Below are 14,900 nucleotides of genomic sequence, written 5' to 3'. Positions count from 1 at the left end.
ATAACCCACTTATGTGTGGAGTGGATATTTCTTATGAGTATTATGTAAACATTTCATGCTGTTGAACTCAAATTATTTTAGATTAAGAGGAAATGAGAAAGCATTATGAATCAAATCTCAGAAAAATAGCACTCGTTTTCACGCCAAATACTGTTTTATAAATTTTGGGGGAAATTTTAAAATTATATCTGAGGGTATTTTTCTGATTTATTGGTTAAATAAAATGCATCTGTGTTCCTGAATGCAACTGAATTGGCTTGTTTTGTGTTTATTTTTATAGATTGTAAATGAGTAATTTTAATCTAGGTTACTCATTTTAGAATCTATGAGTTTGCTATGATTCAATGTTTGTGTCCCTTCCAATATTCATGTTGAAACTTAATCATCAATGTGATAGTATTAAGATATGGCACAGTTAGAAGGTGGTTAAATTGTGAAGACTCTATCTTTATGAATGAGATTAGCTACCTTACAAGAGGATGGAAGGGAAATAGCTGAGCCCTTTTGCTCTTCTGTCTCTTTCTCCATGCAAGCACACAGCCTTGAAGGCATCCTCTTGGAAGCAGACTGGGCCCTCATCAGACACCAAAACTGCCAGAGCCTTGATCTTGGACTCACCAGCTTCCAGGACTATAAGAAACAAACTTCTTTTCTTTATAAACTATCCAGTCCAAGTTTTTTGTTACAGCAGCCAGCAGCATGAAACAGAGTGTAAAATAAGACAGACTCTAACTATGTCTTACGGAGTAATTTTCCACAAGGCAGAGTCTAAAAACTTTTTATGCATTGGTATGGTATGGTAATTAACCATAACATTTTAATACCATTTGTGAGTGTCCTTCATCACATTGATGTCTTTATTCCCTTCTTCACAAGTTTAATTCCAAGACCCATCACATTTTGCGCTTTGCATACATACATAATTTTCTTGACTTTTTATCTTATTGGCTTCACAAAATCTGAATTCAGATAAACCAAACTCTAACTTCTAACTTCTCACCAGTACTAAAGCAGCCAAATATCATCACAGAAAAACACAGTTGGCTGGCCTCGCTTTAAATTTATAACTGCAGGTCAAAAGTGGGTCCTCAGCACTGGCAGGCTATGAATCACTGTGTATTAATTTTGTTAATTTTAATTTCTACTCTCTGACTTGATTTTTTTAACAACATTTTTATTCTCAAGACTCAGTCTCCTCTGCTTCTATTCTAACGTTCCTTGTCTCTAAGAAAAACAGAAACAATTAGAATAAAACTATTTAATTTAGCAACAACAATGGGCCAAACATCTTGGACTTACATTCGTCTATTCTGTCTTTTTCTTCTGTTAAAGTGGGCCCAATGACTCTGCTTCTAGCTAAGACCAACTCCCACATTGGCACATTGGATCATCCCCACTTGCCTCAGTGGCAATGCCGCTGCAATTTTCCCGTTCTTCCTGCATCATAAATCTAGTCCTATTTTCTGAACTATTTGCATAATCAGAGAAACATGCCATTATATCTCCCACATAAAAAATGTGATTAAATTTCTGAATTACCACTTACTCCTGCAACTACTATTCCATTTTTCTGCTTGCCTTTATAGGAAAACTACTTCCAAGACCCAGACTTCAATATCCACCTATCCACTTGATATTTTCCATTGAATATGCTATAGGCATTTATGGGGTAGACATGACTAATAGCAATAACTTAAATTATTGCTATAGTTTACGAGAATGACCCTGTATGGCAGATGCACCCAAATAACGTGTTTAGAGTTCTGAGCTGAGGAATCTGAGAGTGGCCAACTTGGAGATCCACTCCTTACCTATGAGGAACATCTGAGCCCCAAATTCTTCCCATGAAACATAACAGGGGATCAAGCCTCTTTGTTTAGGGTTATATGAAGGTTGCCAGGTGGAGGTGAGGGAGAGGGTGCTAAGTGAAAATGCCTTGCAAACTGTATGCTTTTTACAAGCAGGAGGTAGTTCCCCTGTCTAGCCTGCAGACACTGGGCTGTGCTGTTCTTCTAACCAGCCCGCTACCACTAGACCATGTTTTAATTTAGTTACCCCTAATAAAACCCCATGTCTCATTTGCTGGCTCTGGGTCTCCTCTTCAGCCTCTTGCACCTGGGGCCATCCCTATTGCAGTTAACAGGCATCTAGCATGACAGTATTTCAATCTCAACTCCTCCACTAAACTCCTAATATTTCTCGCTTTACATTACACTGACTTGCACAGTCATTTACTAACTGCTTCACCCAAATAATTAGAATTCATATTTCATCTTTGTCTTTCTTTCATACTTCATGTCATCTTCACATCTAGCAGCAAATGCTATTTTCTCTTCCATCAAAATTTGCCCTGACTTTGAATGATTTTCATGACCTCCACTGCTCACATTGTAGACTGAGCTATATGGTACCCTGCCTAAGTAAATTCAGTAGCTCTCTAACTTGTCTTCCTACTTCCACACATCTCTTATTTACACAGAAGCCAGAATCATACTTTTAAAATATAAATTAAATAATGTAGGTCTACCAATCTGCTCCTGTGTATACAAATAATTTTGATGGCTTCCAATTATACTTAGAAGAAAATAAAAAAATTTGTAACAAGGTGTAAGAGACCCTCTGCGACATTACAATTCTGTTTTTCCTGAATCATTTCCTCTGCCTTATCCATTAAAATATTTATTGTAATAAGTCTTCTTGCTGTTTTCAAAAACAAGGTTTTTCACATCTGGATTTAATAGCTGTGTTCTCTTGGTCTTTAACACTTTTATTCCAACTCATCACATATTTTGATTCTTCATGTTAATTAAGCCTTTCAATAAATAGCACTGCCTGTAAAAAGGTCTTCCCAGATTACTTCATATAAGACAGTGCCCTTCGGTGACTCTCTATCACACCTTTTACAGCTCTTCTCACTTTCTGACATGGCATCCGTGTTTATTTGTACATTTGTTTGCTGCTATTCCATTACAATATGTGGCCATAAAGGCAGGTGCTTTCTTGATCTTGTACACCATTATACATCACCACTGCCTAGACTAGTGCCTGGCACATGTTAGGGATTCATAAATATGCGTAGAATAAATGAACTATTGTATCAGATTCCTAGGACTACCATAACAATTACCACAGACTTGTGGTTTAAGACAGCAGACATTTTTCATTTTATCGTTAGGAAAGCAAGACTCTGAAATCAAAGCCTTGGCAGGGTTGGTTCTTTTGTGAGGTCTCAGAGGGAGACTCTGTTCTGTGCTTCTCTCCTAGTTTCTAGTGGTTCCCAGTAATCCTGGGTGTTTCTCATCTTGTAGATGCATCTCCCCCATCTCTGCCTTCATCTTCACATGGTTGTCTCCTGGCATGTCTTGACATCATCTACTCTCTGCGTGTGTCACTGCATCCAAATTTCTCTCTTCTTGAAAGTACACCAGTCATTAGATTAAGACCCACCCTAGTTCAGTATGGCCTCCTAATTACATCTGCAAAGGCCCTATTTCCAAATTAAGTCACATTCTGAGGTTCCAAGTGAACATTAATTTGCAATGAAGGAAGGGGGATATTATTCAACCCAGTATAACTACATGCCCATCAAGTCATAAAGATTACAAATGTTCCATTCATATCAAAATAATTCCAGAACATAACTTGAGGGGCACTTATTATTATTACTGAAAATAACAGCAAAGGATTGAAGACTTGAGGGTGCTTTCAACCCTCATTTCTTCATTCAAGTATTTATTCTTTAAATGTGGTATATGTACACCATGGAATACTACTCATTCTTAAAAAGGAATAAAATAATGCCTTTTGCAGCAACTTGGGTGGAGCTGGAGGACATTATTCTAAGTGAAGTAATTCAGGAATGGAAAATTGAATACTGTATGGTATCACTTGTAAGTGAGAACTAAACTGTGGGTATGCAAAGGTATACAGAGCGGTACTGTGGGCATTGGAGACTCAGAAGGTGAGAGGGTGGGACGGGAATGAGGGATAGAAAATTATGTATTGGATACAATATACACTACTCGGGTGATGGACGTGCTAAAATCTCAGACTTCACCACTGTGTAATTCATCCATGTAAACAAAACCACTTATACCCCAAATGCTATAGAAATTTCAAAAAATCATTTTTAAAATTTGTTCTTTTTATTTTTGTATTTGTATTGATGTATCATAGTTGTACACATTTTGGGGGTACGTATTATATTTTGATACATGTATACAGTGTGTAGTGGTCAAATCAGGGTAATTAAGATATCCATCACCTCAAACATTCATTTTTTCTTTATTTGGGAGAACATTACAATTCTTGTAGCTATTTTGAAATAGACAATAAATTATTGCTATAATTTTCCTGCTGTACTATTGAATATTATTGTGTACTTGTATGTTATAAGTGATAAGTAATGTAGACACATTGATGAACAAAACAGAGCTTGATCTTACTCTCAAGAAGGTAACAATCTATTAAAACAATAGCGTGATTTTTGTTCATGATGTTTACCATCACCTGAAATCTTTAGCTTGTATCAGTCATGATTCCATTATAACTAGATGGCACTCCAATGAAGTAATATGAGACAAGTTCAATAAAAGAACAATTTTTAATGTTTTGGGAAGGCTTTAGAAAAGCCATGAAGAAATAACACAGTATCCCCAGGCAGAGCAAGCAATAGCAGGGGTCATTTACCATCCTTACCACTTGTGGGGACAAAGAGAAAAGGAAGAGTGAAAGAAAGGATTCTTTTCTAGTATCTCAATATCTAGAAGACCGTTTCACTTTATAACCATAGTTCTATATGTGCATTTTTATAAAGTGCCTGTGTTTATTGTGGCCAAAGTGCTATCTTTATTTTGCAACACCTAAGCTCTTTAAATGTTTTGAGATGACAGTGCATGATAAAAAGTAGAACTACTGCATTAACCAACTTGAAAACATCTTTTTTGTTATATTTAATAGAAAAGAAGCATCTTGTACGTGGAACTGTTAAATCATCTCTGAGCAGTTAAATCAGAACGTGTTTATCATGTTGGCAGCAGAAGCAAGTACAAAGGAAGAGGTGTGTGCAGAAGTGCTCATGGTCACACTCTGATTGTAATCCTGGTGAATGTGTGCATTTCTCTTGGCCATACTATGTGAATTAGTTTTAAAACAACTAAATGACAATATAACTTCTTGCTATTATTTTAATCATATACATCTTAGAATCTCTTAGAGTGTTATGCTTATTGCTCTGTGTCTCATGCTAAATTAAACATTAAGAATACACAGTATTTTAAATGCATCTCTGACACCATCTATAGCCACAGGTCTGTTGTCATTTTGTTTTTAAAGAAATTTTGGTCTTCACAAAAGGCTGGAATACCTTTCTTTCCTGATTGTTGTGGTGTATATTCTTGGTAATCAAACTACTTGTGGCTTTGGAAATTTGAATTGGCAAATATCCGTGATATAAATAAAGTCAAAATGTTTACTCCATTGTGTACATGGACACACACAACAGGACGGCTTGCAAATATAGAGATGAAGCAGAGACTAGAAGGATGCGTCACAATAGAGTGATTGTACTTATGAATGATTGTGTCTTCTTTGTTTCTTCTGATTCCCACTTTTCCGTAACAAGCATGGAAAGGTTGGGAGAAAGGTGTCACTACAAAGAAACCAAGATAAAGAGTACTCAAGACAAATGGACATGCTCTAGAATAAATTTAATAGCAAAGACTGCAGGGAAAAGTTAGGAAAAACGAAACTTGATTTTTGGTAAAACGTGGTGTCTAACAACATGGTAAAATATCAAGTATGAGGAATTTGAAAGAAAAATACAGTATCATTCCAAGTGTGTTTGTGTGTTTGCATGTGTGTAGATATACACATAGAAAGATGCAGATACAAAACTGACTTTGTTCATATCCATGTTCCTGCCCCCTACAAAAGTATATTGATTCGCCATAGAAGAATTCACCCCTCTCAATTATCCAGAATGTTGTCTCAGAGGAATTCATTCCTAGGGGTAGGTCCTGATTGCTTTAGCATACCCCATTCCTCAATTCAAAAGATTTCTTTTGTAAATGGTCATTTCACCAGATTATAATCAATGTGATAAGAGGATATTGAGACTTCCAGAGGTAAAAGGAGTCTTTTTCTTGGTTGTTGTTACGTTGGTTTTTATTGTTGTTGAGTTGTTTTATGGTGTTACTATAAGTAACTGTTTTGCATTTGACTTACACAAGAAAATATGCAAGCCCAGAAAATAGAGCATTCATCCTCTAAATATAAAGGTAGGCATACCCTACAGAAAGAAAACTGAGGAGTAGAGATAAACAGAAACGTGCTCACAATTATTTCACTGTCAAATCAATCTAAGCACAAAATGTCTGTCTACCTCTTGTTCATTCAGCTAATAAACCAGGCAATTTTCCTTATTTAAATAAATTTGATTTTAGGTTTCTGCTACTTGAAAAGCATGATTTGTAATTTTTCCTTAACTTAAACTCTAAAAAAAATTAAGATATGGATATATATGTTTATATAAACATATGTTTATTTTGGTGATTATTTGATTTTTATGAGGTTTGGCTCATTGCATGTAGTGAATGCAATGTAAAACATGTATGTTTACCTTGATCCCCTGGGCATATGTACATTTAAGTCCAATTTCTGCACTTGAATTATTTTACCATAGACTTCAGTAATGTTTTATTTTAAAGTATAAATACCAGGTAATATTATCCTAGTACTGATAGAGGTTATATTATATATATTATAAGAAGTAAACTTAATATTTCTTTGCCCACATAATGATGATAATAAAGAATGCATATCAGTCTCTGTGAGGTTTTCAGCAAAATGAATGCTTTCAAATTATTTTAACTACAGAAAACTTTGAATTTATGAAATATTTATGAGAAGTCACATCATGTCTACAGTGGTTCTCAGCTGTGACTCCAGCATATGGTTTGTAAATTGAAACAGGTGTGAGAGAACAGGTGGTCACCGCCGAGCAAAGGAAGGATTGGAATTTACTGTGGGGAAGCAACAAAATAAAATACCACCATTGGCATTGAAGGCAACTTGCTGACTTGATGGCAGATCCTAAAAGATGCTCACAGGGGTAAATACACTTGACAGCACTTGAGATGAAAGTATTCACCCACTCAAGTCTAGATGTGGAAGTTGGGAAGCAGTCAGTATCACTTCCCGTGGTGAACAAATGCAAGTGAAACTTTATATTAAATTTGAGTAGTTTGCAACTCAATTGCATTAAAAGAATAAATGCATAAACCTTTTCTCCTACTTCTTTTAACAAAAAACTGGTCTAAAGAGGGCCTGCGGCCACTTTCACCTCTGTTATCCACACCATTTCTAAGAATGATTCCATATTCTAAATCCACAAACTCCAGGCATCAGAAAATCATTCCACAACTTTTCTTTTTGGAAGAGATTGGTATAATGCTTTCCTGTTACTTCAGAAAATGCCTTTAAAATAAGTCTTTCCAAAATGTCATAGTGTTTACACAATTCAGGTAATAGAATATAGCATTTATGACTTTTAATCCCCACCCCATTCCCAGTATCTCATTCTACATTCATTCAGAGCTTAATAGTCCATACTAATGGAATGGAACTATGATACAGTAAGAGCTAAATAAATATTTCTAGATGGATTTAGAATCACCATCTGTATTTAAATTTAAATATGAGCTTTTACCTTTTAGATATTCATAAAGTTTCCAACCAACTATTTTATGGAGTTATATTTTAATAAAACATCAAATAAAAATCTGGAGAGTAACTTGCCTTCCTAATTGTCTTGTTTTAATCCATAACCTGGCATACATTCAAATGAAAATGGACCTCACTACCTCAAAAAGCAGTATAAAATTTTAGGAAAATTGAATTATCCTTCCTCCTCCTCTCCTTCTCCTTCTCCTTCTCCTTCTTCTTCTTCTTTCTTCTTCTCCAGACAGAGTTTCACACTTGTTACCCAGGCTGGAGTGCAATGGTGTGATCTTGGCTCACTGCATCCTCCACCTCCTGGGTTCAAGTGATTCTCCTGCCTCAGCCTCCTGAGTAGCTGGGATTACAGGCATGTGTCACCATGCCCGGATAATTTTGTATTTTTAGTAGAGATGCAGTTTCACCATGTTGGTCAGGTTGGTCTCGAACTCCTGACCTCAAATGAGCCGCCCCCACCCCGGCACCCCTAAAGTGCTGAGATTAGAGGCATGAGCCACCGTGCCTGGCCGAACTACCCTTCTTTATCTTTCTAAATTTCTTTCCACAATTTATAAACTTGCCTTACAGTGACTAAAAGGGTTAATTTTTTAGAGCTAAAAAAAGAAAGAAAACAGAAAATAAGGCAGAGTGACAAGTAACAAGGGACTTTATCATCACATACTTTCTCACTGAATGAAAAGTAGGGGTAGAGGATGTGCAATACCCAGCTCACCTCTCATCCACAAACATGTGTGCACATACATACACATGCACTGTAGGACTAAGCATCCTTCTTCCTGGCTGTTAGAAATGTTAGTGGCTAACAACTCTCAGGTAATTCCTTTTTCCCAACTATTGCCCTAGGATAAAGAGAACCACCTCGGTAAAGGTTGCACTTCTTTCCCAGAAACATCTCACCTCCAATAAAGAGACTGCTCTGCAGAGCCCTCCCAGCCCCAGAGCTCACCTTGGCTGTGCTAACATCATCTAAGGTGTCCCTCTACTCATTTCTATGCTCTTCATTGTCTCACAAGTGTTCACCCGAAGAGCACTACTAGGCAAATTTCTTGTGCACACATCTGTCTCAGACGCAGAAAAGCACAACCTGCAATAGTTGAAGCCAGATGTGATCCAAGAAAGCAGACTGCATCACCTGTTGGCTGGCAGAGCATTGATATTTCTTGGCACAAAGTGGTGATGAAATTCGTTGAAATGTTTACTGCTAGGAATTGGTATGCACTGGAAGGGAATGCACTGATAGAAGTAATGTATCAGCCTTTTAAGAAGCACATCAAAATAGTCTTTGTAAGACAAATGGACTTGGATCACTATTCTAAGGGAAACAGATGACTTGGAGTAAAAAAATAAGATGATTAATCAACAATTAAATCCTAAGAGTTTCTACTTGGCAGCATATAAAGAGACTCCCACCTTCTGAAGACTGAAGACAGAAGAATCAGATTTAATTATAAAAGTAGCAGAATCTCAAAGAAGGTTGAACTCTTATCACTAGCAGGTTTGCTGTCCCAATAGGGTTTCTGTATAAAGTATGAGGAGCTATGCAATTAGGTAATAGTGCATGCTGTGCCTACAAGCAAGATAGACAGGTGACCCTCAAACTATGAAAACAAAAGAAATTAGGATTGATGATCAGGATTCTTAGAGTGGTCACCCGAATAAAAAGTTGCAACCCTTTGCCTAGTTTCTAAATTTCAGCCAGTTTTTAAACCCAGAACCTGTGTACTGAAGCTGTTGAGTTTTCAGAAGGAAGGACTTTGTAACACCATGACACACACATGTGGATGTTATTCTCCGATTCCTTCCTCAAAGGAAACTACAGTTACTGACTTCAGGAACTATATAGTGGGGAAAGCAGAACGCCCGAAGATATTGAAGACAGTCATACACGAGGCCTACACTGGCATTTATAACTAACAACCCAAAGCATCATAAGGCTTCTTTGTTAGAGTGGGGGCATTATGAAGGCCAGGTAATATATGGAATTCTGGCCAAATGTCGCTTACAGTGGGTTCACTTCACCTAGTGGTAATTCTCCTAGTTCCCAAATGTAAAATTGAATGGATGTACTCATAGTTGATAGATGTCTGGCCCCACATTGCTTCCCTGTTCTGTGGAGTAAGAATCATCATAGTGAGAGAGTCAACTGGCAGCTTCCAAAAGCACCGTTCCACCAGCCAAAATAGAAACATAAAAAAACAATATCATGTCGTGGAAAGAATGGAAGAGGTTAGGGCTATCCTTGGGGTGACGATGTTCATTATATCTCCATTCAAATCAAGTTTCTGACGCATAAAAAAAGTCAGACGGATTCTGGAGGACAGCATCCAATATTGCCATCTCCACCATGTAGCAATGCTAATTGTAGCTGTTGCGTGGAATGAGAAATCTGTACTAAAGCATATTAATATGGGATCAGATAAGTGATCAGCAGCCATTGATGGTAAAAATAAATACTGTTCTATCCCTAGAAAAAATGCAGATCAAGAATAGTACTTGCAAGTGTCCATTTAGAACAGATAACAGTACAACTTTTTGTCACAGGCTTATGATAGCACTACTGCTCTGTCACAAACAGTCCAATGGGAACATGACTTTGTGGAAGTCCCACAGATAGATGGCCTCCCCTTAATGGGACCAGCTGAACAAGAAGTGTCAAAAATGTAGGAAGCCTTAGAAGACAAATACACTGCAGAAGACAGGAACGAATCTTTACAAACATTTAGAAGCTGACTATATCAGTAAGGTTTGGGGCAGGTCTGGAATCCTGGGATGCCATGATAATTTCTCCAGTGTAAAAGATAAATGTTTGCATTTTGCACCTCCCACCACTAAGAATGAAGCACCAATACCTATTAAACATCTTTAAGTTTCAGGGGTAGGGTATTCTACCTATGGGAATACCACTATGATTTATAGACAAAGTAACTTAAAATGCTTCCAAGTTTTAGTAGAACCTAGGAGGAGCATGATTTCAGACTGACATGCATGAAGCTCTGTCACTTTGGTCATATGACCTAGTAGGGAAGTATTCGAGGTGTTTGTGTTGGGAAAAGAGGTTGCATGGAGTGTATGGCAGGCCCGATAAAAAGAATCACAGCATAGACAAAGTTCTGGAGAAAGGCCATGCCACTTGTAGCAGAGAATTATACACCTGTTGAAAAACAGTCCATTGCTCAATCCCCAGCCCTGAAAGTTATGGGGTACTGGACCACAGGAAACCACTTTACCATGAGGTTGGAATTCCCATCATTTTCCAATCAGGATGTGATGTATCAGTTAGGGTTTCACTAAAGAAACATAACCAGTCTCTATGATATATATATACATACAAATATTATGTATGTATATAGATGGCAGAGCCACAAGCCAGGCTATCGGGAAGGGCGAGCTAGAAACTCAGAATGAAGCTGAGGCTTTGGCCCACAAATGGAATTTCTTCCTCTTCAGGAAAATCACAATTTTTCTCTTAAAGCCTTGAATTGATTGAATCAAACTGACCCAGATTATCTATAAGAATTCCCTTAAAGTGAACTGACTGTAAATCTACATTACATCTACAAAATACTTTGAATGAATAACTAGGGACTATTGCTTAGCCAAGCTGACACATAAAACTGAACATCACACCTGGCTTTTTCCAGGCCCACTGTTTCATAAGGTCAGGTGTATCTAGAAGTAATCCATTATAGTATTGAAGTGGCACCTTCAGAATTTCACATGAGCAGGGCAAAAGGTTATTAGCCGGTGGCCACGGAACCCAGGTCATCCCCCACTGTTAAACCAGTGACTTGCTTTTAAATGGATTTGGCTGCCTTCCAACCTTTTTCAGGGTGCCCCTAAAAACAGCAGTGAAAGGAAATCACCTCATTAGAGAACAATTCTGGTGGTTAACTAGGCCATCCTCTGTGTGTGGAAAGAGAAGTGTCCATTGTTCAGAATGTACAGACTCATGAACATTGGTGAATGGCTTGACTGAGAAGTAAAGGACTTGGAAGGAATAAGATGGGAGAACAATGAAGTCTAAAGGTTAAGCATATGGGGAATAGTCATGAGCTGCGAACACCTTTCCAAACTAATATGATCTTTAGGCTTCTCATGATTGTCACAGGCTAGGTTTAGAGATGGATCTTTTTTTTTTTTTTTTTTTACCGTGACTTGTTTTCTGCTGTTTTGTTGACTATTCTTTCTTCCTTCTCCTCTATTTTTACAGGTTCTTTCTTTCTGTCTTGAAATATATTTATTAATATTAGGCCTATGGGACTGTTGTTTTTTATTTATTTCCCTCCCTTGTATGTGTGTATACATATTTACTATATACTGTATACATATAGGCATATGTGTGTATAATTGGGGACTCTACCTTCTAGTATATTTCTAGAAGAATTTCTAGAATTTGCGAAAACACAAATTTGCCTGGAGTATGAAACACAAATTAATTAATTAATCTTAAAGGTATTTTTAGTATGTGACTTCCAGTATGAAATGCGCACACAACACAGTAACAAATTCAACCTGCCACCCAGCCATATACAAAGAAAATTAAGAATCATGCCTGAGAATTTTTATGGATTCTCATTCATAGTGAGGAAAGGCCAAAGTCTGACTGTTAAGACCTGCTACACTCACATCACATTCTACCCTTCCAGATTTTAACTCAATTTCTCCAATTTATATACTGCACTCTAGGCAAACTGAACTACTTAATTTTCTCTATAGTTACTTAGAAATTTTCCAGCTCCATGACTGTGCCCATGAGTTTCCTGTACCTTAAAATATCTTTATTTACGAAGCTATCCAACAATCTTCTGGGAGCAGTCTTTTCCACCTCTGAACTCATATATCAGTTCATCTTAGTGAAAAAGATGTTAAGGATATTTGTGCATGTTTATCTTTCCCTACTAGACTATCAGTTCCTTGAGTACAGCAACAATGTCTTTTTTCAGCTTTCAATCTCTAAGACCCCTCTCACATCCAGAACCTAGAAAAAAGTGAAGCATAGAAGCCGTCTTCAGTACATTTGTTGAATAATGTTGTCGCACTTTGTACATGCAAATTGTGCTGCAGGGATTAGTAACTTTTGTTTGTTTGTTTGTTGTTTGTTTGTTTTGAGACAGGGTCTCACTCTGTCACCCAGGCTGGAGTGCAGTGGCATGATCTTGGCTCACTGCAACCTCTGCCTATTGGGTTCAATCAATTCTCATGCCTCAGCCTCCCAGGTAGCTGGGAATACAAGTACACATCACCACACTGGGCTCATTTTTCTGTATTTTTAGTAGAGATGGGGTTTCACCATGTTGGCCAGGCTGATCTTGAACTCCTGACCTCAAATGATCTGCCCACTTTGGCCTCCCAAAGTGCTGGGATTACAGGTGTGAGTCATCATGTATTAATGATCAAATTCAATATATATTCCCTGACTTGCTCAGTAAGAAAATGTTTAATTTTAACTGTAAGAAAATGCTTAATTTTATACAAAGGGAACTGAACTTTTCTCCCCAGCACTGGCAACTGTGTGATCATCTGACTAAATTCTAGAAAATAAGATATAAATTACACAATATATCTAGCAATAATGAAGAAGAACATCTCATGCTTTTTAAAATGGCTTTAGAAAAAAATTATTCATTACTGATTTTTGGAGTGCTATATATTCTTGTGCAAATTGTTTATTAGATATGCCCTGAAAATGTATGCTCCTATTGTGTAGTTTGACTTTCTATCAGTCATTGCTTTTAATGAACGTGTGCTCTTAGTTTCAAGTCAAATGTATTCAAATTTTTTTATTTATAGTTGGTATATTTTGTGGTCTGTTTAAAAAATTAATCCAAAGATATGAAGATATTTTCCAAATATTCAAAGCTTTTTGTTAACTTTCATATTTAGGTCTGTTACCTTCTGGTTTAGTAATTATTCCTACGTATATGGATATAATAAACCTTGCTTATTAGCATTTTTTAAAGCTTGCTTTCATTACCACTTCCACCAATTTATCCTGGTAGCACTTCCTAATAAATCACTTTCTCATAGATCCTTATCCCAGGACTTACTACTTCAGAAACCAACCTAAGAAAGTCCTTCTTCCTGAACACATGTTTTGCTGCATAGAGTCGACAGATTTATTTGTTTTCTTGTCTCTTTGAGGATAGCATAGCATTGCCTCTCTGTTGTAAATCAATGCAATGGTCTTCACATGCCTGTTTCAATGTAATAATTGTCTTGATGGGTAGGCTGAATTTTCTTTCTGGCTGCTTTTGAAACATTATCTTTGACTTTGGTGTTTGCAGGAGCACACTGATATTGTCTGGAAATAGAATTATTTTAATCAGTTTTTCTCAGCATTTACTGGGTATTTTTTGTAATGAAGAATCCCTGTCTTTAATCAGCTCTGGAAAATTGTCAACTCTGATTTCTTTAAAGATTTCCTGAAGTATATTCTGAATACAATATTTCCCTCTGAAACTATTAGAAATACATTGCATCTTCTAAATTTTTATTCCTTGGACCTCAGTCTTCTTACATTTTCTTTCTTTAATATTTTTCATTTTGTATAATCTACTTCCATTTCACTAATAACTCTTCAGCAATGTCATTTTTAAAATTAGGATATTTTTAATTTATAGAAGGTCTATTTCAATATTTTTCAAATTTGTTTTTCATTCAACGTATTCTCTCTTATGTTAGTGTTTCAAATCCTTCTTTCATAATTGTGTGCTTGCTTACTTTATATTGACTTTCTGAAGGTATTTCTATTACATTAAGCTCTTAGGCCTGGGAATCCCTTTGGGAATGCCTGTCAAGATAAATTTTACATTTATTTGCTTCCACTAATCCCACAGAAGTTTCACATTTTACCTCCTCTGCCTTCTTGACAACCTCCCTCTCTCTCTCAGTTTCTCCTTCTTTTTCTCTCCCTCCTTTTGTCTCTTTCCCTCTTCCTCTGTCCCACTCCTTGTTCTAAGAGTTATAAAAACACACAGGCAGTATAAAATCAAACCACAAATCTAAAGGAGGTACAAACTTACGTTTTCTAAATCTCAAGTTGGACTTCTTTTTAGTTGACTAAATGGCAAAGCAGATAAACTACAGATTTCAAAAAACAAAATCTTTGTTGTAACTGTGGTTTTCAGTCACTTCCTCAAAGTGGAGGGTGGATTTTTAGTCTA

Source organism: Papio anubis, chromosome 3 (assembly GCF_008728515.1).
Source record: "Papio anubis isolate 15944 chromosome 3, Panubis1.0, whole genome shotgun sequence".
NCBI classification, from domain to species: domain Eukaryota; kingdom Metazoa; phylum Chordata; class Mammalia; order Primates; family Cercopithecidae; genus Papio; species Papio anubis.
This window is presented reverse-complemented; position numbering follows the sequence as displayed.